Source organism: Aythya ferina, assembly GCF_964211825.1.
Source record: "Aythya ferina genome assembly, chromosome: 27".
Classification (NCBI taxonomy): Eukaryota; Metazoa; Chordata; class Aves; order Anseriformes; family Anatidae; genus Aythya; species Aythya ferina.
Genome location: NC_140310.1, coordinates 897,300 through 916,701, shown reverse-complemented (window position 1 = coordinate 916,701; position 19,402 = coordinate 897,300). Strand labels below are relative to the sequence as shown.

General features: G+C 56.5%; 1 long non-coding RNA gene across 1 annotated transcript in view; it reads right to left on the bottom strand.

Moving 5' to 3' along the window:
• Positions 1-8,530: 8,530 nt before the first annotated feature.
• The window catches only part of LOC311424303, a 35,364-nt gene continuing 24,492 nt past the window's right edge, over positions 8,531-19,402 (bottom strand). The window contains exon 2 of the long non-coding RNA XR_014686044.1: positions 8,531-8,942. This is a non-coding gene — a long non-coding RNA (uncharacterized lncRNA). The remainder of the gene's footprint in view (positions 8,943-19,402) is intronic.

Genomic DNA, 19,402 nt, shown 5'->3' with positions numbered 1-19,402 from the left:
CCAGTGGCTGTCTCAGGGGGACGAGAGAAACGCACAGCATCACTTGCTTCCCTGAAAAAGGGATGGATTTTGACCCCAAAGCGAGCTCCTTTCTATCAAAAGCATCACGTCCTCCTCTCTTTCTTGTATTTCGCTATGAATTTAGGAATCCCTGCAATCCCTGCAGCTGTGTCCCCTGCCAGCTTCTTGTGTGCCCCAAGCATCCTCGCTTGCAGGGCAGTAGAAGATGCAGAAAAGGCCTTGCCTTAGTGGAAGCACTGCCCTGCAGCAGCTCCAACATCCCTCTTAGCAGCACGCTGTAGCCCCCAAATGCCCCCGAAACGGCACATTTCAGCTACTGGGAAGGCAATGAGCTCTCTCAAGGTGAGCTACCCGCTCAAGGCCCAGGTGTCTGTGAGGCGGTGTTGGCAAGGAGTCCTGTTGTGTGAGTCTGTTCTTTGTGGGTGGCTGATACCGTCTTGGGCCCAGCTGCAAGGCCCGTCACAGGGGCTGGAGCGGCCACAGGGCCTGTCAGTGGGCTTGGAGTGGCTGCAGGGCTCATCAGTGGGCTTGGTGTGTCCGTAGGTCCCATCACAGTGCTGGAGTGGTCACAGGGCCTTTCGTATTGGCTAGAGTGGCTGTAGGGCCCGTCACAGGTTTTGGAATAGCCCCCCAAGGCCCATCACTGGGCTTGCAGTCGCTGCAGAGCCCATCACTGGGCTTTGAGCAGCCGCAGGGCCGCTCTCAGGGTTGGATCAGATCCACAGGTGTTTTCTTCCTCTTGGAGGTGCTGAGGAGTATTGAATAGTCTTCAAAAGGCATAGGCCAGAGTGCAGAAAATGTGTAGCTGATGCTAGAACCAGTTACTTTTTCTTGTCCACTGCCTCCTCCTCATTCACTGCCTCCTCCTTGTCTACCGCATCCTCCTCGTCCCCCGCCTGCTAATCCTATTTCTCATTTTCCTCCTCCTTCTCCTCCTTCCCTGCCTCTTGCACCTCCAACACCTCCTCCACCTCCACTGCCTCTTCCTCCTTCTCCTTCTCCAGCCCCACCGACTATTCCTCCTCCACAGCCTCCTCCACCTCGGCAGAAACTTCCTGGCCAACTTCCTCTGCATGCTCCTTGCTAAGGCATGCTGGTAGCAATGATGGTGAGCCCAGAGATGTCAGGAGGAGTTGCCATGAACCAGGTGTGCCAAGGCGGCTTCTCTGGGAGGCTATGGTTGTGAGCGCTGCCCACCGCTCCTAATTCTAGTTCCATTTGTCACCCCACAGGACCATGGCACCGTGGCCCTGTAAGGTAGCAGCTGGCGGCTCCTATCATCTTGATGACGCTCTGTGATGCGCTGCTTGTTGCCTGGGTAGCGATTGTTAGCTCTTATGCAAATGGCTTGTCATCAATCAGGGCTGTGGCTGCTCCTCCCTATAAAAGGGCCAAAGGGGGGCAGTGGGAGCCAGAGTGTTGGAGAGGGGAGATGGGAGAAGGTGGAAACAGAAAAGGAGGAGGAGGAGGAGGCGTAGGTGGAAAAGGGGGAGTAAGAGGGGAAGGGGGGCAGTGGAGGAGGTAGCGGAGGAGGAGGTGGTGGAGAAGATTGAGGAGGTGGCGGCATTTCTGGAAAAGGAGACGGATGAGTAGGAAGTGGTGACAAAAGAGGAGGCGAGCAAGGGCTAGGCAGAGGGACACGATGGAAGTGGAAGAGGAGAAGAAGGTGGTGGAGAAATAGTAGAATCTTAGAGGAGGAACTGGTGGCAAAAAGGAAAAAAAAGAGGAGGAGGTGGAGGAGGAGTAGGAGGTGGTAAAGGAGGAGACCAAAAAAAAAACAAAAACAAGAAGGAGGAGAAGGTGGCAGAGGAAGAAGTGGTAGAGGAGGAGGTGGAGGAGGAGGAGGATGTGGAGGAGGTGGAGGTGGAGGAGGAGGAAATGAAGGAGAAGGTGGAGGAGGAGGAGGAGGAGGAGGAGGAGGAGGAGGAGGATGTGGAGGAAGATGACGTGGAGGAGGAGGAGGAGGAAGTGGAGAAGGAGGAGGTGGAGGAGGAGGAGGTGGAGGAAGATGAGGAGGAGGAGGAGGTGGAGGAGGAGGAAGAGTTGTAGGAGGAGGAGGTGTAGGTTGTGTAGGTTGTGGAGGAGTTGGAAGAGGAGGTGGAAATTGAGGTGGAGGAGGTGGAGGAGGAGGTGGAGGTTGTGGAGGAGTTGGAAGAGGAGGTGGAGGTGGTGGAGGTGGAGGAGGCCAAAATAAAAAAAGACAAAAACAGCTAAAAAGCACAGAAAAAAAAAAACACTAGAAATGAAAAAATCAACATTGTGACCATCAACTATCAATCTCAGAGCAAGCTGATAGGAAACACTCATTTAAATCATTCTGGACAGATGTGACGAGAGAGAGAGAATTTTCATGCAGAGAATCCGAAGGAAAAGAAAAACTCATAGGCATTGATAAAGAGTTGAATAAGAAAGGAATAGAAAATAATAAAAATAATACAATCAATTAAAAACACAGTAAATAAATTGTATTACTGTAAACAATTTTTTCCCAGCCTAATGATCTCCTATCACCACCATGACCACCCATCCGAGCAATTTCCCATCCCATCATTTCACACTCAAATGAATTCTTTCACCGCAGTTCTTTGTGGGCGCTCCATCCCCACCAGGCTTGCTTTGGAAGGCCCAGGAGAGTCTTGTGGGCACTGGCCTGGGGTCCCAGGCTGAGCCAGCTGCTGCCTGGCAATCAGGGAGGCTCGCTCCGTGTCTTGGCTTGGGGTTGCGTGGCCAGGCTGTGGGAGCGGGGGGCTGCAGGGGGGTCCTCTGTGAGGAGAATGCAGCAGCTGCCCCATGGGAGCTCAGGGCCACTTCCAGGAGGCTCCTTCCAGGAGGGACCCACCCACTGCTGCCCAGAACGCAGAGCAAAAGGCTGATGTTTGCGCCTGGGGGAGAGCCCATCTAAGAAAGGGAACAAAAGCTGCTGCCCAGCAGCGTCTGGCTCAGGGAGGAGTGAGAAAGCTCTGTGCAGCCCCCAAGGTCCGTGCAGCAGGAGGCAGGAGGTGCTCCAGGCTCACAGCAGCACTTCCCCTGCGGCCTGTGCAGGGAGAGGCCCCTGGTGGAGCAGGCTGTCCCCCTGCAGCCCATGGGTCCCCCGTGGAGCACATCTCCATGCTGCAGCCCCCCTGTGGCTGGAGGAGCCCCCGGTGGTGCAGGTGGCTGTGGCCTGGAGGAGGCCGCGGCCTGTGGAGAGCCCCCGCAGGAGCAGGCCCCGGGCTGGACTGGAACAGGCTGTGCTGAGCCTGCTTTGCCCGTGACGCTCCTTGTGGAGTGATCTCCCTGTCCTTCTGGCAGCCCTTGAGCCCTTGCCAGCCTCTTTTCTCCCCTTGGCGTTGGAGGAGGGGCAGGGAGAGAGCGCTTGTGCTGGAGCTCAGCTGCCCAGCTGAGGCAAACCACCACGGCTCTGTCTTGCTGCTGCTGCAGCACGCTGGTAGCAGCCAGCACCGTCTGCTCTTCGAGCCTCAGCAAGCCCACAGCATCTTCCCAGAAGGGATCCCTTTCCTTCACGCCTGACAGGCGCCGCCTCCAGAGGCATAGGGCTTGTGCCCTGTTTGCAAGCGCTTTCTCAGTGCCTCCTTCCCCAGAGAAGGATCTGGATCCCAGCTGCTTGGCTTCCCTGCCCTCTGCTGCCAGGCTCCCGCAGCTGCTATCCCAGCAGCGCAGCAGCCAGCTGACAATGTGCTTGCCTGGAGGAAAGCTGCAATCTTGTCCCATGCTGGCAGCTCGCCCAGGGATGGGGATCACCTGCTTCCTGCTGCTTTTGTCTCTGTGCCTGAGACAGCAACGGGGTAGTCCCCGCAGCCAGCTCTTAGGGCCTGTGCCAGGCTTGGAGGGGCTGCCCAGAACATGCCAGGGGCTCGAGGGGCTGCAGGGCGAGTGACAAGGCTTTGAGGGGCCTCAGGTCCCACCGCGGTGGTTGAAGTCGATGCAGGGAACATCAGAGTTGTTGGAGGGGCTGCAGGTAAAATCCCAGGGCTTGCAGGGGCTGCAGGCTGCGTCACAGCTACACATCAGGTCAAGACGCATTTTCCTAGAACCATACATTTCCTCCTGAAGGGGCTGAAGAGCATGGAATGGTCTTCAAAACGCACAGAGCAAACCCCAGCAAACGTAGAGCTGCTGCTAGCAAGTAGGTAACTTGATTGTTCCTCTTGTTAACTTTGTTTCACAACAACAGGTGCAAAGATGTATCTTGAGTTGAGGGCAAAGGTGACCTTGGATCTGAAGCACACAGGCGTTCGCTAATGTACCCCATCCGGAGTGACTCCCGAACGACTCGGAAGGAAAAATAAAGTCCAAAGCAGTGCGTTGTGATAAAGAGAGTTTAATAGGGTAGAAAAAGAATAAAAACAAACAAAATAAGAAATAATGATATTTATAATTTATATTAATATATAAAAATATTTAATACTATTAAATGCTAATACTTCTAATTTTATACTAATAAAACAATGCCATACTGTACAACACAGTCAATAAAGTGGATTTAATTAAATAAATAAGAGAACCAAGAAATTAAATGAAAATTAAAAACTTTAAATTTAATAAAAAGAAAACCCATTTTTCCCAGTCCAATGAATTCCTACCCCCATCATCACTTCCCATCCCACTGATCATTTGCTATCCCAAAAACCTCCCAGTTCTTATCCCCTCGGCATGCCAGTGCAAGAAGAGCTGCAGGCAGAGGCCTTGCTGAGTGAGCACCTAACGAGAGGATTCTAATCCAGAAGGCAGGAAAGAAGAGCAATGCCCCAAAAGAAGCACGGGGCCCATCTTCATCTGGTGGGCCGCCCGCTGCCGCTCCTCCTGGGCCAGCTTCTTCAGGCGCTCCCGCTCGGGACGCTGCTGCGACGTGATGGGCACCGACTCCTCCTGCTCCTCCAGCGGCGTGGGCGCCGCGGCGCGGCCCGCCCAGGGCCCCACGCGGGGCATGTAGTCCACGCGGGGCTGCGCCGGCCGCTGCAGCGTGCGCGGCTGCGTGGGCAGAGCCGGACGCTGCGCTTGGCCCCCCGCAGCTGGCAGGCCCAGTGCTCTGGGCACCGGCTCTATGGCAGCGTCCCCTGTTCATGCCGTGCTGCCTGGTGGTGCTGGCACCTCCTTTTCCTTGCCGCCAGCCGGGGACTGGGGGGCAGCGGGCACAGCGCTGGAGCCTGGCACTGTCGGCGGGGCGCTGGGCATGCTGCTGGGGCTGCTGGAGGTGGGCTGCGGCTGCACACAGCACGGCTGGTGCACTGGCCCCAGCACCTTGGCCCTGGCCCCCAGCGGCTGCAAAGTCTCGCTGGGGGTCTTTGTCCTTGCGTGCTGGCGCTGCAGCGTCTTGGCCCCGCTGGCTTGGGCCCGGAGCCTGTCCTGGGGCCGCACGGCACAGGGCTCCCCACTCGGAGTCTCCAGCAGCAGCCGCGCTCTGCGGGGAGGTGGCGACGCTGCTCCTTGCCCCCCTGCAGCCCCCGGGCTTCGTGCTCTCTTGCTGGGTGCCGTGGTGCTGTTGATCGCCGGCTGCTGCCCACTGCTGCCTGCTTCCGTGCTGCTGCCAGCCCCCGTGCTGCTGCCACCCGTCTTCCCCTGGCACAGTCTCTTGCGGCCTTGGCCAGCCTGGCCCAGCAGCATCTTCCTCTCCTTGCTGGGGGGGTTCTCTGTTGTCGGCCTCCTGTGCTGGCAGCTCTGCGCTGTCCCGGGGGTGCTGCTGGGCGCAGGGCGCTTGGCCCCCCGCTTGGTGCCGGTGGGCACAGGGGCAGGCGGGGGGCTCTGGAGGGGACTGCGAGGGGGACTGGGCAGGGCTCTCCTGAGGGCTGGGAGAAGTTGAGGCCTCTTGAGGGGAGCCAAGGGAGGCTGGGGCAGGGTTCTCTTGCGGGCAGGGATGAATTCCTGCTGGGGGGGCCTTTTGGGGAGAGGCTTGGGCAGGGGTCTCCTGTGGGCAGGGTCGGGGGGGCTCCGGAGGGGACTCAGGCGAGGCTTGGGCAGGGCTGTCCTGAGGGCAGTGAGGAAGTCAGGGTCGGGGGGGCTCTGGAGGGGACTCAGGCGAGGCTTGGGCAGGGCTGTCCTGAGGGCAGTGAGGAAGTCAGGGTCGGGGGGGCTCTGGACGGGAGCCGAGGGAGGCTTGGGCAGGGGTCTCCTGCGGGCAGAGAGGCAGTCAGGGTCGGGGGGCCTCCTGACGGGAGCCAAGGGAGGCTGGGGCAGGGTTCTCCTGCGGGCAGGGATGAATTCCTGCTGGGGAGGCCTTTTGGGCAGGGCTCTCCTGAGCTGGGGCCGGGCTGCAGGCTTGAGGGGGGAGCTGAGTGGCGGCACAGCAGCTGCAGGGGGCTGCAGCGCCCGCCCAGCCTGCACCTTGTCGGGGTGCAGCCCAGGGCTTGAGGGGACCTCACCGAGGGCTCCTGTGGCTTCCAGTCCCTGCGTGCTCGGCTCCTCGATGTCCTCGCAGAGGTCAGGCAGCTGCGAGAGGAAGCGGCTGAGGGCAGGACTGCTGGGCAAATCGGGGAAGGCGTCCTGGGGCTCCACGGCATCCAGGCAGCTGAGCAGCTCCTCCAAGCCGGAGCTGTCCAGGTCGGCCGGGAGCTGGTCCTGCACGTGCTGCAGCTGCTGGCTGTCCCCTGCCAGCTCTGGAAAGGCCTCGGCGAAGGCATCAGGGCCCAGCTCCAGCAGCTCCAGGGGCTCCTCAGGCACCTCTGCAAGTGTCGCCGCTGAGGACGAAGCAAGACAATCCCCCAAGACGGGCAATGTCAGCTTTGCCATGGCCCCTGGGTGTGGGGCCACAAGCGGCCGGCTGTGCCAGTCCCAAACTCACCGTCGGGCGTCGCCGTCTGGGTGCTGGCGGTCCTTGGAGCCTGGGCAGGCTCGGGGGGAGTGTGGCCGGGCAGCGGGGGCCCCTGGTCCTCGCTGAGCCCCACGGCGTGCAAGCAGGGCTCCGGCAGCTGCCCCCGGCTGCTGCTCAGGGTGCGGGGCGTGGGGAGCGCCTGCCCCCGCAGCGGAGGCCCCGGGACGAGGGGTGGCGGGGGGTTGCGCTGGGCGGGGGCCTGCAACAGGCAGGTGCCTGCGGGGTGCAGGAGCTCCCCATGGAGCACGGCCCTGGGCCCCAGCCCCAGCGCATGGTGGGGCACCAGTGTCCCCGTCACCATGGGCTGTCCCCACTGATGGACGGGGGCACAGGGAGGAGCGCTATGGGGGAGCTGCCCCACGGTGGGTAGCTGCACCAGCTGCAGCTGGTGCCCCATGCTTGGGAGCTGCACCAGCTGCAGGTTTTGCCCCACAGCAGGGAGCTGCACCAGCTGCAGGTTTTGCCCCACAGCGGGGAGCTGCACCAGCTGCAGGTTATGCCCCACAGCGGGGAGCTGCACCAGCTGCAGGTTATGCCCCACGGCGGGGAGCTGCCCCACAGCAGGGAGCTGCCCCCCGGCGGGGAGCTGCCCAAGCTGCAGGTGGTGCCCCTGGGCTGGGAGGTGCCCCCCAGGTGGCAGCTGCACCCCGGCGGGGAGCTGCAGCACCTGCCCCTGGACCCCCGGCACCACGTGCCAGACGGTGGCCTGGGGCAGCGCGGAGGGGAGGGTGGGTACCTGCGGGGGCTGCAAGGGCAGCGCCGTCGCTCCGGGGAGGGAGGGCAGCAGCCAGGCAGCCACCGTTGGCGGCACGGCTGGGACGACGAAGGGGGAGTTTTGCGTCTGCGCAAGCCGCGGAAGCCGTCTGGGGAAACCCTCTGTGGGAAAAAGGGCGCTGGGCTGAGCTCTGGGGCGCTGGGCTCGCCAGCAGGGCCGCAGCCCCGGGAGGAGCGGGAGCCGGCTGCTGGACCTGCCATGGTGGCTGGAGAGTGGGGCGGTTGCTTGGGGAACCCGGGCAACGGGGGTTCCGTCCCAACGGCTCACCAGCCCCTCGCCGACATCTTGGGGAGGACTGCAGGCTTTGGACCCAAGCAGGCTGCCCAGCGCAAGACTTGGCCATCCCCAGCAGGCTTGCCCTCCCACGCAGCACTTGCCATGCCCACCACGCTTCCACACCACCACTTGCCCAGCCCAAGGCTTACCCAGCCCAGGACCGGCTTCTCGGCCTCAGCGGCTGTGCCCATCCTTGCCATTTCACCTGATGGCACATTCCCAGCAAGCCAGGCGAAATCTGTCCCATCAACACCACGCGTTTCTTCAGCCAAAGAGATCTCGTCCCAAAGAATTCCCCTCTCGGAGGACTTTTCCAAGCACTTCCTTCCCCAGGGAATGGTACCCACCCCATTCAAGACTTCCCATCCCAAGGCTTTCCCATCCCAGGAGCCATTGTTCATCCCAATGCTTTTGCTTCCCAATGCTTTCAAAGCCCAGGAACATTTCCCATCTCTCTCCTTTCCTAGCCCAATGGCTTCCCACCCCAAGGAAGCCTTCCCATCCCAGCAAGGAGTTCTCGGCCCACTCAGCATTCCCCATCCCAAGCATTTCCCAGTTTCACCATGCAACACACAGCTTGGCCACCCCACAGCTATGCAGAGATCACAAGAGGGATTTGGACCATGCTGATAGACACAAGGTCACGGGGATTTGCTGTGCTGACGATTGCTCTTTATTACAGATCAACACAGATCCCCAGTCCCAAGGGCGCCAGGCAGAATCTGGCGAATATGTAGCTACAAGGCTCTTCCATTTCTTACCGGGACAGAAAGAGATCTGTGCGTTTCTCTCTCTCCACCTTCGGAAAAAGATAGGAAGGGGAGAGCACTAATGAACAGGAGCATGCTTAGCTCAGCCACCGGCATGGAGGCTGCCCGCTCCTCAGCACCTCTAAGCAGCAGCACCTTCAAGTCTCCTCCTGCAGCAGCAGCACATCAGTGTCTCTTGTCCCACCAGCAGGACAGTGGCGTCTCCCATTGCACCATGCCGACCTCCACGCCTCGAGTGCCAGCACCAGTCCTCAAGGCGAGCTGGACGCTCAGGGCACTTGTGGCCTCCCACCTTTGTGAGCTCCAAGGCTGACAGTGACTCTCTGCTGAGCTCCCACGGCTCTCGGGCGTCCCGGTGGCAGAGCTTACGGCGCTAAGCTGACTGCCAGGAGAAAAGGCTCCCGTGAAATGGCTGCTCCACAACGGCAGGAGCAAGGTCTGCTGGGCTGGGGGTTTGCAGGGGAGCTCGGCCTTGGGCCTGGCAACTGCGCCTGGAAGCCAGGGACGGCCTTGGTGTGCAGCTGGACACCTGGGCCTGAGAAAGCAAGGTCTCTTTCCAGACACTTGGCACCATCGTCACCCAGTGGCTGTCTCAGGGGGACGAGAGAAATGCACAGCATCACTTGCTTCCCTGAAAAAGGGATGGATTTTGACCCAAAGCCCAGCTCCTTTCTATCGGAAGCTTCACGTGCTGCGTGTCCTCCTCTTTTTTTTAGTATTTCACTATGACTTCAGGCTTGTTCTTGCTGCTCCTTAAGCAGATTGATGCTTCCCTGGTACACCACATTAACTGATTTTCACTACCTCTTAAGTGCCTTTCCTCCACTTCTCCTCTAATTCATTAGTGCTGTCCTCTTCACACCTCCTACAGAGGTATCTTTCCTCCCTGGTACAATCTAGAAGAGCTTAGCAGTATCCATGTGTCTCTTTCCTTTAGTGGTCACAGTAGACTTGCTGGGGGTAATTTGTGTTGGGCAGTTACCACCAGAAAGCGTCCCCAAGCCAAGTCTGCATTTGCTTGTGTCTTCTGGAATCCCTGCAGCTGTGTCCCCTGCCAGCTTCTTGTGTGCCCCAAGCATCCTCGCTTGCAGGGCAGTAGAAGATGCAGAAAAGGCCTTGCCTTAGTGGAAGCACTGCCCTGCAGCAGCTCCAACATCCCTCTTAGCAGCACGCTGTAGCCCCCAAATGCCCCCAAAACGGCACATGCCAGCTACTGGGAAGGAAATGAGCTCGGTCATTGTGAGCTACCTGCTCAAGGCCCTGCTCTTTGGCCCAGGTGTCTCTGAGGCAGTATTGGAAATGAGTTCTGTTGTGAACATAAGAACATAACATAACATAAGAACATAAAATAACATAACATAGAAAAAATATATAATAACATAGGGTATCATAAGAACATAAAACAAGAGCAACTATCATAATGTGGTCTGCTAAGATGTAGGAGAAAGCAGAAATCCAGCAATGCTGTGTTTCCTACTCCTCAAAACCAATTCAGTTGACAACTACGCATGCTTCCAGCTGGAAAAAATTGGAAGAATGAAGTGGAGGACTCCTTGCCATCACTGTGTTTCTGGAGCACACCTCTACCTTTCCGCCCAACAAGGGCTTCTTCTTGGGAGAGAATTGCAGAACATGAAGAAACATGACCAAAGCCAGAGGACCCATCTCCGCAACAGCACGATAAATATAAAAGACACCTCCAGACGCAGACCCCAGAGCTCCGGTTCACTATGTCCCGTTCTTGGAAGTTATTTTGTATGCTTTGTTTTTAAGGCCACTGGCTGCCTCCTCCCTTATGCTCCCCGTTGTCCCTGTTGTCCTGTCTTTCTCCTGCATTGCTTCCTTTCCTTGGGGGACCTTGCTGAGCTCTTTGATGTTGTGTTGTATATATATGTATGAAGGCAGGATGTCTCTTATTCTTTTACACTGCTGACTGCTACCCCATATACCTCTGCAAGTTTTCTTACAAGGGATTAAGACAAAAAGGCCTGTGCCTGGCACAGGGAGCAGTGAACGATGATCTAGCAAAGCAGTCTATCGCAGACAGACAACACTGGCCCGGAAATCCTGCTTGAAAATTTGCTGTACATGAAACTGAGACAGAAATTGGAACTTTCAACAAAACGCTGTAGGGTAGAAGTTGTTTTAGCTGAACATACTGGGCACATCTTTGAATGCAAAAGGTAAGGTATTGCTTTGTTTAGGTAAGATCTGAGTGTTTCACGCAGCACTCCAGCATCCTCTCTTAAGTAGGGGAGGCAAGCAGAAGATGCAGAAGTTGGCAGATGCACAGGATGTGAAGTACTATCAGTAATGAATTTCTTCCTAACATAAATTAGAAATGTAACTTTTCAGTTTAAAGCTATTACTCTATGTCCTGTCACTCCAGGCCCTGATAAAGACCCCCTCCCCAGCTTTCCTACAGGTTGCCTTTAAGTACAGGAAGGCTCTCCCTGGTGTCACAGTACACTCACCTGTTACCCAGGTGTCACAGTTAATTCCTGAGATAGGAATAATGGCAAGGGTTAATCTATTGCAGATGATTTCATACAATAATAGAAAAGCTTTTGTTGGAAAGCACAAGGGAGGGGGGAGGGTGGGCGAACGGCTCTGTGGTGTTTAGCTGCTGGCTGGGTTAAACCACACCAGTGTCTTTCCTTTAGTGGTCACAGTAGACTTGCTGGAGGTAATTTGTGTTGGGCGGTTACCACCAGAAAGCGTCCCCAAGCCAAGTCTGCCTTTGCTTGTGTCTTCTGGAATCCCTGCAGCTGTGTCCCCTGCCAGCTTCTTGTGTACCCCAAGCATCCTCTCTTGCAGGGCAGTAGAAGATGCAGAAAAGCTGAGCTACCCGCTCAAGGCCCAGGTGTCTGTGAGGTGGTGTTGCTTCACTGAAAAAGGGATGGATCACTTGCTTCCCTGAAAAAGGGATGGATTTTGACCCCAAAGCGAGCTTCTTTCTATCAAAAGCATCACGTCCTCCTGTCTTTCTTGTATTTGGCTATGACTTTAGGAATCCCTGCAATCCCTGCAGCTGTGTCCCCTGCCAGCTTCTTGTGTGCCCCAAGCATCCTCGCTTGCAGGGCAGTAGAAGATGCAGAAAAGGCCTTGCCTTAGTGGAAGCACTGCCCTGCAGCAGCTCCAGCATCCCTCTTAGCAGCACGCTGTAGCCCCCAAATGCCCCCGAAAAGGCACATGCCAGCTACTGGGAAGGAAATGAGCTGGCTCAAGGTGAGCTACCCGCTCAAGGCCCAGGTGTCTGTGAGGCGGTGTTGGCAAGGAGTCCTGTTGTGTGAGTCAGTTCTTTGTGGGTGCTTCGTCCCCACCAGGCTTGCTTTGGAAGGCCCAGGAGAGTCTTGTGGGCACTGGCCTGGGGTCCCAGGCTGAGCCAGCTGCTGCCTGGCAATCAGGGAGGCTCGCTCCGTGTCTTGGCTTGGGGTTGCGTGGCCAGGCTGTGGGAGCGGGGGGCTGCAGGGGTGTCCTCTGTGAGCAGAATGCAGCAGCTGCCCCATGGGAGCTCAGGGCCGCTTCCAGGAGGCTCCTTCCAGGAGGGACCCACCCGCTGCTGCCCAGAACGCAGAGCAAAAGGATGATGTTTGCGCCTGGAGGAGAGCCCATCTGAGAAAGGGAACAAAAGCTGCTGCCCAGCAGCGTCTGGCTCAGGGAGGAGTGAGAAAGCTCTGTGCAGCCCCCAAGGTCCGTGCAGCAGGAGGCAGGAGGTGCTCCAGGCTCACAGCAGCACTTCCCCTGCGGCCTGTGCAGGGTGAGGCCCCTGGTGGAGCAGACTGTCCCCCTGCAGCCCATGGGTCCCCTGTGGAGCACATCTCCACACTGCAGCCCCCCTGTGGCTGGAGGAGCCCATGTTGGAACACGTGGATCTGCCCTGGAGGAGGCTGCGGCCTGTGGAGGAGGCCCCAGAGGAGCAGGCTCCAGGCTGGAGGCTGGCAGAAATAAGCCTTTTTTCCACTTCATCAAGATGTGTTTCTGTTGCCATGTTGACCCCAGTTCAGCATGGAGTCCATTTCTTTAATGAGTGTCTGGAACTTTTACATGAAAAGAGCTTTTTATTCGATATCATTTGTGCAAAATGAAATTATGAAAAAAAAAACCCTTTAAATGCTCATGTTTTTACAGGCTTATTGGTATCTAAAACCGATCTTTTAATCTAACAGTTATTAAGCATCTATCAAACTTATTTGTAAAGTAACTGCTTTGCTGTCTTTACACGAGACGTGATTTTCTGTATGCAAAGGAGCAGAGCGAGTATTTTGAAAATGGTTTTATTAGCTTTAGAAGAAAACTTGCTTATATGATAGATTGTCTAGAACAGGGAGCATATTTTGGATCTGGTTAAGGGAAAGCATTTCATAATAGTGGTGCTTTAAAAAATCCTCTCCCCTTTGATACCTTTTTATAACCTCTTATAAAGTGTTTTTTACATGAAGGAGTGCATAACGACTTAGCTGCATTGTACATCTTTCTAGTAGATAAAATGCCTCTCTGTTATTGTGAGCATTTTTGCTCAAACATTTGTTCCAGTTTTGTGACACCAAATGGAACTGAAGATGGGAATGCCTTTTCTCCGAGCCTATGTATTGAACATAACAGGTTAATAGCGGACTTACTGGGAGGATGAATTTTTAGAACTTCAGAAAACACTCCAAAAAAAACCACTATAGCAAAGTTCTTCTATACCATTTCTGTCAGTGACTTCACCAATAACTGTGCTTGCCCAGCTGAAACTCTGCATCCTGTGTTAGAGGTGACACAGAGAGCCACAGGAGTGTTCTCCACAAAAAAGCCGCTAATTCCACACTATGCAAATGGGGCAGATACTACCTCCTTGTTTTCAGTATCTCAACTGAATCAACTGACTGTGAGAATTCTCACGAGCACTAGCCCTTGTTCTTGTGGGGGACTCCATCACGCCAGATATCTGCTAGAAATACAGATATCTTTCCTTCACGCCTGACAGGAGCCGCCTGCAGAGGCTGAGGGCTCGTGCCCTGTTTCCAATGGCTTTCTCAATGCCCCCTTCCCTACAGAGAGGTCCCAGCTGCTTGGCTTCTGTGCCCTCGAATTCCAGGCAACCAGAGCCGTTATCGCAGCATGGCAGCAGCCAGGTGGCAATGTGCTCACCTGGAGGACAGCTGCAATCTTGTCCCATGTCTCACAGCTCACCCAGACATTGGGATCACCTGGTTCCTGCTGCTTTTACATGGTGGTCTTCAGCCTGCTGTTCCCTAGGATGGCCCTACACTGGGGTAGCCTGCCTCGCCTTCCTATTGCTCCTTCCCCTTCTCAGTAGGACTTTCTTCCCTTACTAAACGAGACGACTTGTGCATCCATTCTTTCATCTGGTGTGTACCGGTGACTGATACCGTCTTGGGCCCAGCTGCAAGGCCCGTCACAGGGGCTGGAGTGGCCACAGGGCCTGTCAGTGGGCTTGGAGTGGCTGCAGGGCTCATCAGTGGGCTTGGTGTATCCGTAGGTCCCATCACAGCGCTGAAGTGGTCACAGGGCCTTTCATATTGGCTAGAGTGGCTGTAGGGCCCGTCACAGGTTTCGGAATAGCCCCAAGGCCCATCACTGGGCTTGCAGTCGCTGCAGAGCCCATCACTGGGCTTTGAGCAGCCGCAGGGCCGCTCTCAAGGTTGGATCAGATCCACAGGTGTTTTCTTCCTCTTGGAGGTGCTGAGGAGTATTGAATAGTCTTCAAAAGGCATAGGCCAGAGTGCAGAAAATGTGTAGCTGATGCTAGAACCAGTTACTTTTTCTTGTCCTCTGCCTCCTCCTCATTCACTGCCTCTTCCTTGTCTACCGCATCCTCCTCGTCCCCCGCCTGCTAATCCTATTTCTCATTTTCCTCCTCCTTCTCCTCCTTCCCTGCCTCTTGCACCTCCAACACCTCCTCCACCTCCACTGCCTCTTCCTCCTTCTCCTTCTCCAGCCCCACCGACTATTCCTCCTCCACAGCCTCCTCCACCTCGGCAGAAACTTCCTGGCCAACTTCCTCTGCATGCTCCTTGCTAAGGCATGCTGGTAGCAATGATGGTGAGCCCAGAGACGTCAGGAGGAGTTGCCATGAACCAGGTGTGCCAAGGCGGCTTCTCTGGGAGGCTATGGTTGTGAGCGCTGCCCACCGCTCCTAATTCTAGTTCCATTTGTCACCCCACAGGACCATGGCACCGTGGCCCTGTAAGGTAGCAGCTGGCGGCTCCTATCATCTTGATGACACTCTGTGATGTGCTGCTTGTTGCCTGGGTAGCGATTGTTAGCTCTTATGCAAATGGCTTGTCATCAATCAGGGCTGTGGCTGCTCCTCCCTATAAAAGGGCCAAAGGGGGGCAGTGGGAGCCAGAGTGTTGGAGAGGGGAGATGGGAGAAGGTGGAAACAGAAAAGGAGGAGGATGAGGAAGAGGCATAGGTGGAAAAGGGGGAGTAAGAGGGGAAGGGGGGCAGTGGAGGAGGTGGCGGAGGAGAAGGTGGTGGAGGAGGAGGTGGTGGAGAAGATTGAGGAGGTGGCGGCATTTCTGGAAAAGGAGACGGATGAGTAGGAAGTGGTGACAAAAGAGGAGGCGAGCAAGGGCTAGGCAGAGGGACACGATGGAAGTGGAAGAGGAGAAGAAGGTGGTGGAGAAATAGTAGAATCTTAGAGGAGGAACTGGTGGCAAAAAGAAAAAAAAAAAGAGGAGGAGGTGGAGGAGGAGTAGGAGGTGGTAAAGGAGGAGACCAAAAAAAAAAAAAAAAAAAAAACAAGAAGGAGGAGAAGGTGGCAGAGGAAGAAGTGGTAGAGGAGGAGGTGGAGGAGGAGGAGGTGGATGTGGAGGAGGTGGAGGAGGAGGAGGAGGAAATGGAGGTGGAGGTGGAGGTGGTGGTAGAGGAAGTGGAGGAGGAGGAGGTGGAGGAGGAGGAGGTGGAGGAGGAGGAAGAGGAAGAGTTGTAGGAGGAGGAGGTGGAGGTTGTGGAGGTTGTGGAGGAGTTGGAAGAGAAGGTGGAAATTGAGGAGGTGGAGGAGGAGGTACAAATTGAGGTGGAGGAGGTGGAGGTAGTGGAGGTGGAGGTGGAGGAGGCCAAAATAAAAAAAGACAAAAACACCTAAAAAGCACAGAAAAACAACACTAGAAATGAAAAAATCAACATTGTGACCATCAACTATCAGTCTCAGAGCAAGCTGATAGGAAACACTCATTTAAATCATTCTGGACAGATGTGACGAGAGAGAGAATTTTCATGCAGAGAATCCGAAGGAAAAGAAAAACTCATAGGCATTGATAAAGCGTTGAAAAAGAAAGGAATAGAAAATAATAAAAATAATACAATCAATTAAAAACACAGTAAATAAATTGTATTACTGTAAACAATTTTTTCCCAGCCTAATGATCTCCTATCACCACCATGACCACCCATCCGAGCAATTTCCCATCCCATCATTTCACACTCAAATGAATTCCCTCACCGCAGTTCTTTGTGGGTGCTCCGTCCCCACCAGACTTGCTTTGGAAGGCCCAGGAGAGTCTTGTGGGCACTGGCCTGGGGTCCCAGGCTGAGCCAGCTGCTGCCTGGCAATCAGGGAGGCTCGCTCCGTGTCTTGGCTTGGGGTTGCGTGGCCAGGCTGTGGGAGCGGGGGGCTGCAGGGGTGTCCTCTGTGAGCAGAATGCAGCAGCTGCCCCATGGGAGCTCAGGGCCGCTTCCAGGAGGCTCCTTCCAGGAGGGACCCACCCGCTGCTGCCCAGAACGCAGAGCAAAAGGATGATGTTTGCGCCAGGGGGAGAGCCCATCAAAGAAAGGGAACAAAAGCTGCTGCCCAGCAGCGTCTGGCTCAGGGAGGAGTGAGAAAGCTCTGTGCAGCCCCCAAGGTCCGTGCAGCAGGAGGCAGGAGGTGCTCCAGGCTCACAGCAGCACTTCCCCTGCGGCCTGTGCAGGGAGAGGCCCCTGGTGGAGCAGGCTGTCCCCCTGCAGCCCATGGGTCCCCCGTGGAGCACATCTCCACACTGCAGCCCCCCTGTGGCTGGAGGAGCCCATGTTGGAACACGTGGATCTGCCCTGGAGGAGGCTACAGCCTGTGGAGAGCCCCCGCAGGAGCAGGCCCCGGGCTGGACTGGAACAGGCTGTGCTGAGCCTGCTTTGCCCGTGACACTCCTTGTGGAGTGATTTCCCTGTCCTTCTGGCAGCCCTTGAGCCCTTGCCAGCCTCTTTTCTCCCCTTGGCGTTGGAGGAGGGGCAGGGAGAGAGCGCTTGTGCTGGAGCTCAGCTGCCCAGCTGAGGAAAACCACCACGGCTCTGTCTTGCCGCTGCTGCAGCACGCTGGTAGCAGCCAGCACCGTCTGTTCTTCGAGCCTCAGCAAGCCCACAGCATCTTCCCAGAAGGGATCCCTTTCCTTCACGCCTGACAGGTGCCGCCTCCAGAGGCAGAGGTGCCCCGTTTGCAAGCGCTTTCTCAGTGCCCCCTTCCCCAGAGAAGGATCCGGATCCCAGCTGCTTGGCTTCCCTGCCCTCTGCTGCCAGGCTCCCGCAGCTGCTATCCCAGCAGCGCAGCAGCCAGCTGACAATGTGCTCGCCTGGAGGACAGCTGCAATCTTGTCCCATGCTGGCAGCTCGCCCAGGGATGGGGATCACCTGCTTCCTGCTGCTTTTGTCTCTGTGCCTGAGACAGCAACGGGGTAGTCCCCGCAGCCAGCTCTTAGGGCCTGTGCCAGCTTGGAGGGGCTGCAGGGAACATGCCAGGGGCTCGAGGGGCTGCAGGGCGAGTGACAAGGCTTTGAGGGGCCTCAGGTCCCACCGTGGTGATTGAAGTCGATGCAGGGAACATCAGAGTTGTTGGAGGGGCTGCAGGTAAAATCCCAGGGCTTGCAGGGGCTGCAGGCTGCATCACAGCTACACATCAGGTCAAGACGCATTTTCCTAGAACCATACATTTCCTCCTGAAGGGGCTGAAGAGCATGGAATGGTCTTCAAAACGCACAGAGCAAACCCCAGCAAACGTAGAGCTGCTGCTAGCAAGTAGGTAACTTGATTGTTCCTCTTGTTAACTTTGTTTCACAACAACAGGTGCAAAGATGTATCTTGAGTTGAGGGCAAAGGTGACCTTGGATCTGAAGCACACAGGCGTTCGCTAATGTACCCCATCCGGAGTGACTCCCGAACGACTCGGAAGGAAAAATAAAGTCCAAAGCAGTGCGTTGTGATAAAGAGAGTTTAATAGGGTAGAAAAAGAATAAAAACAAACAAAATAAGAAATAATGATATTTATAATTTATATTAATATATAAAAATATTTAATACTATTAAATGCTAATACTTCTAATTTTATACTAATAAAACAATGCCATACTGTACAACACAGTCAATAAAGTGGATTTAATTAAATAAATAATAGAACCAAGAAATTAAATGAAAATTAAAAACTTTAAATTTAATAAAAAGAAAACCCATTTTTCCCAGTCCAATGAATTCCTACCCCCATCATCACTTCCCATCCCACTGATCATTTGCTATCCCAAAAACCTCCCAGTTCTTATCCCCTCGGCATGCCAGTGCAAGAAGAGCTGCAGGCAGAGGCCTTGCTGAGTGAGCACCTAACGAGAGGATTCTAATCCAGAAGGCAGGAAAGAAGAGCAATGCCCCAAAAGAAGCACGGGGCCCATCTTCATCTGGTGGGCCGCCCGCTGCCGCTCCTCCTGGGCCAGCTTCTTCAGGCGCTCCCGCTCGGGACGCTGCTGCGACGTGATGGGCACCGACTCCTCCTGCTCCTCCAGCGGCGTGGGCGCCGCGGCGCGGCCCGCCCAGGGCCCCACGCGGGGCATGTAGTCCACGCGGGGCTGCGCCGGCCGCTGCAGCGTGCGCGGCTGCGTGGGCAGAGCCGGACGCTGCGCTTGGCCCCCCGCAGCTGGCAGGCCCAGTGCTCTGGGCGCCGGCTCTATGGCAGCGTCCCCTGTTCATGCCGTGCTGCCTGGTGGTGCTGGCACCTCCTTTTCCTTGCCGCCAGCCGGGGACTGGGGGGCAGCGGGCACAGCGCTGGAGCCTGGCACTGTCGGCGGGGCGCTGGGCATGCTGCTGGGGCTGCTGGAGGTGGGCTGCGGCTGCACACAGGACGGCTGGTGCACTGGCCCCAGCACCTTGGCCCTGGCCCCCAGCGGCTGCAAAGTCTCGCTGGGGGTCTTTGTACTTGCGTGCTGGCGCTGCAGCGTCTTGGCCCCGCTGGCTTGGGCCCGGAGCCTGTCCTGGGGCCGCACGGCACAGGGCTCCCCACTCAGAGTCTCCAGCAGCAGCCACGCTCTGCGGGGAGGTGGCGACGCTGCTCCTTGCCCCCCTGCAGCCCCCGGGCTTCGTGCTCTCTTGCTGGGTGCCGTGGTGCTGTTGATGGCCGGCTGCTGCCCACTGCTGCCTGCTTCCGTGCTGCTGCCAGCCCCCGTGCTGCTTCCACCCGTCTTCCCCTGGCACAGTCTCTTGCGGCCTTGGCCAGCCTGGCCCAGCAGCATCTTCCTCTCCTTGCTGGGGGGGTTCTCTGTTGTCGGCCTCCTGTGCTGGCAGCTCTGCGCTGTCCCGGGGGTGCTGCTGGGCGCAGGGCGCTTGGCCCCCCGCTTGGTGCCGGTGGGCACAGGGGCAGGCGGGGGGCTCTGGAGGGGACTGCGAGGGGGACTGGGCAGGGCTCTCCTGAGGGCTGGGAGAAGTTGAGGCCTCTTGAGGGGAGCCAAGGGAGGCTGGGGCAGGGTTCTCTTGCGGGCAGGGATGAATTCCTGCTGGGGGGGCCTT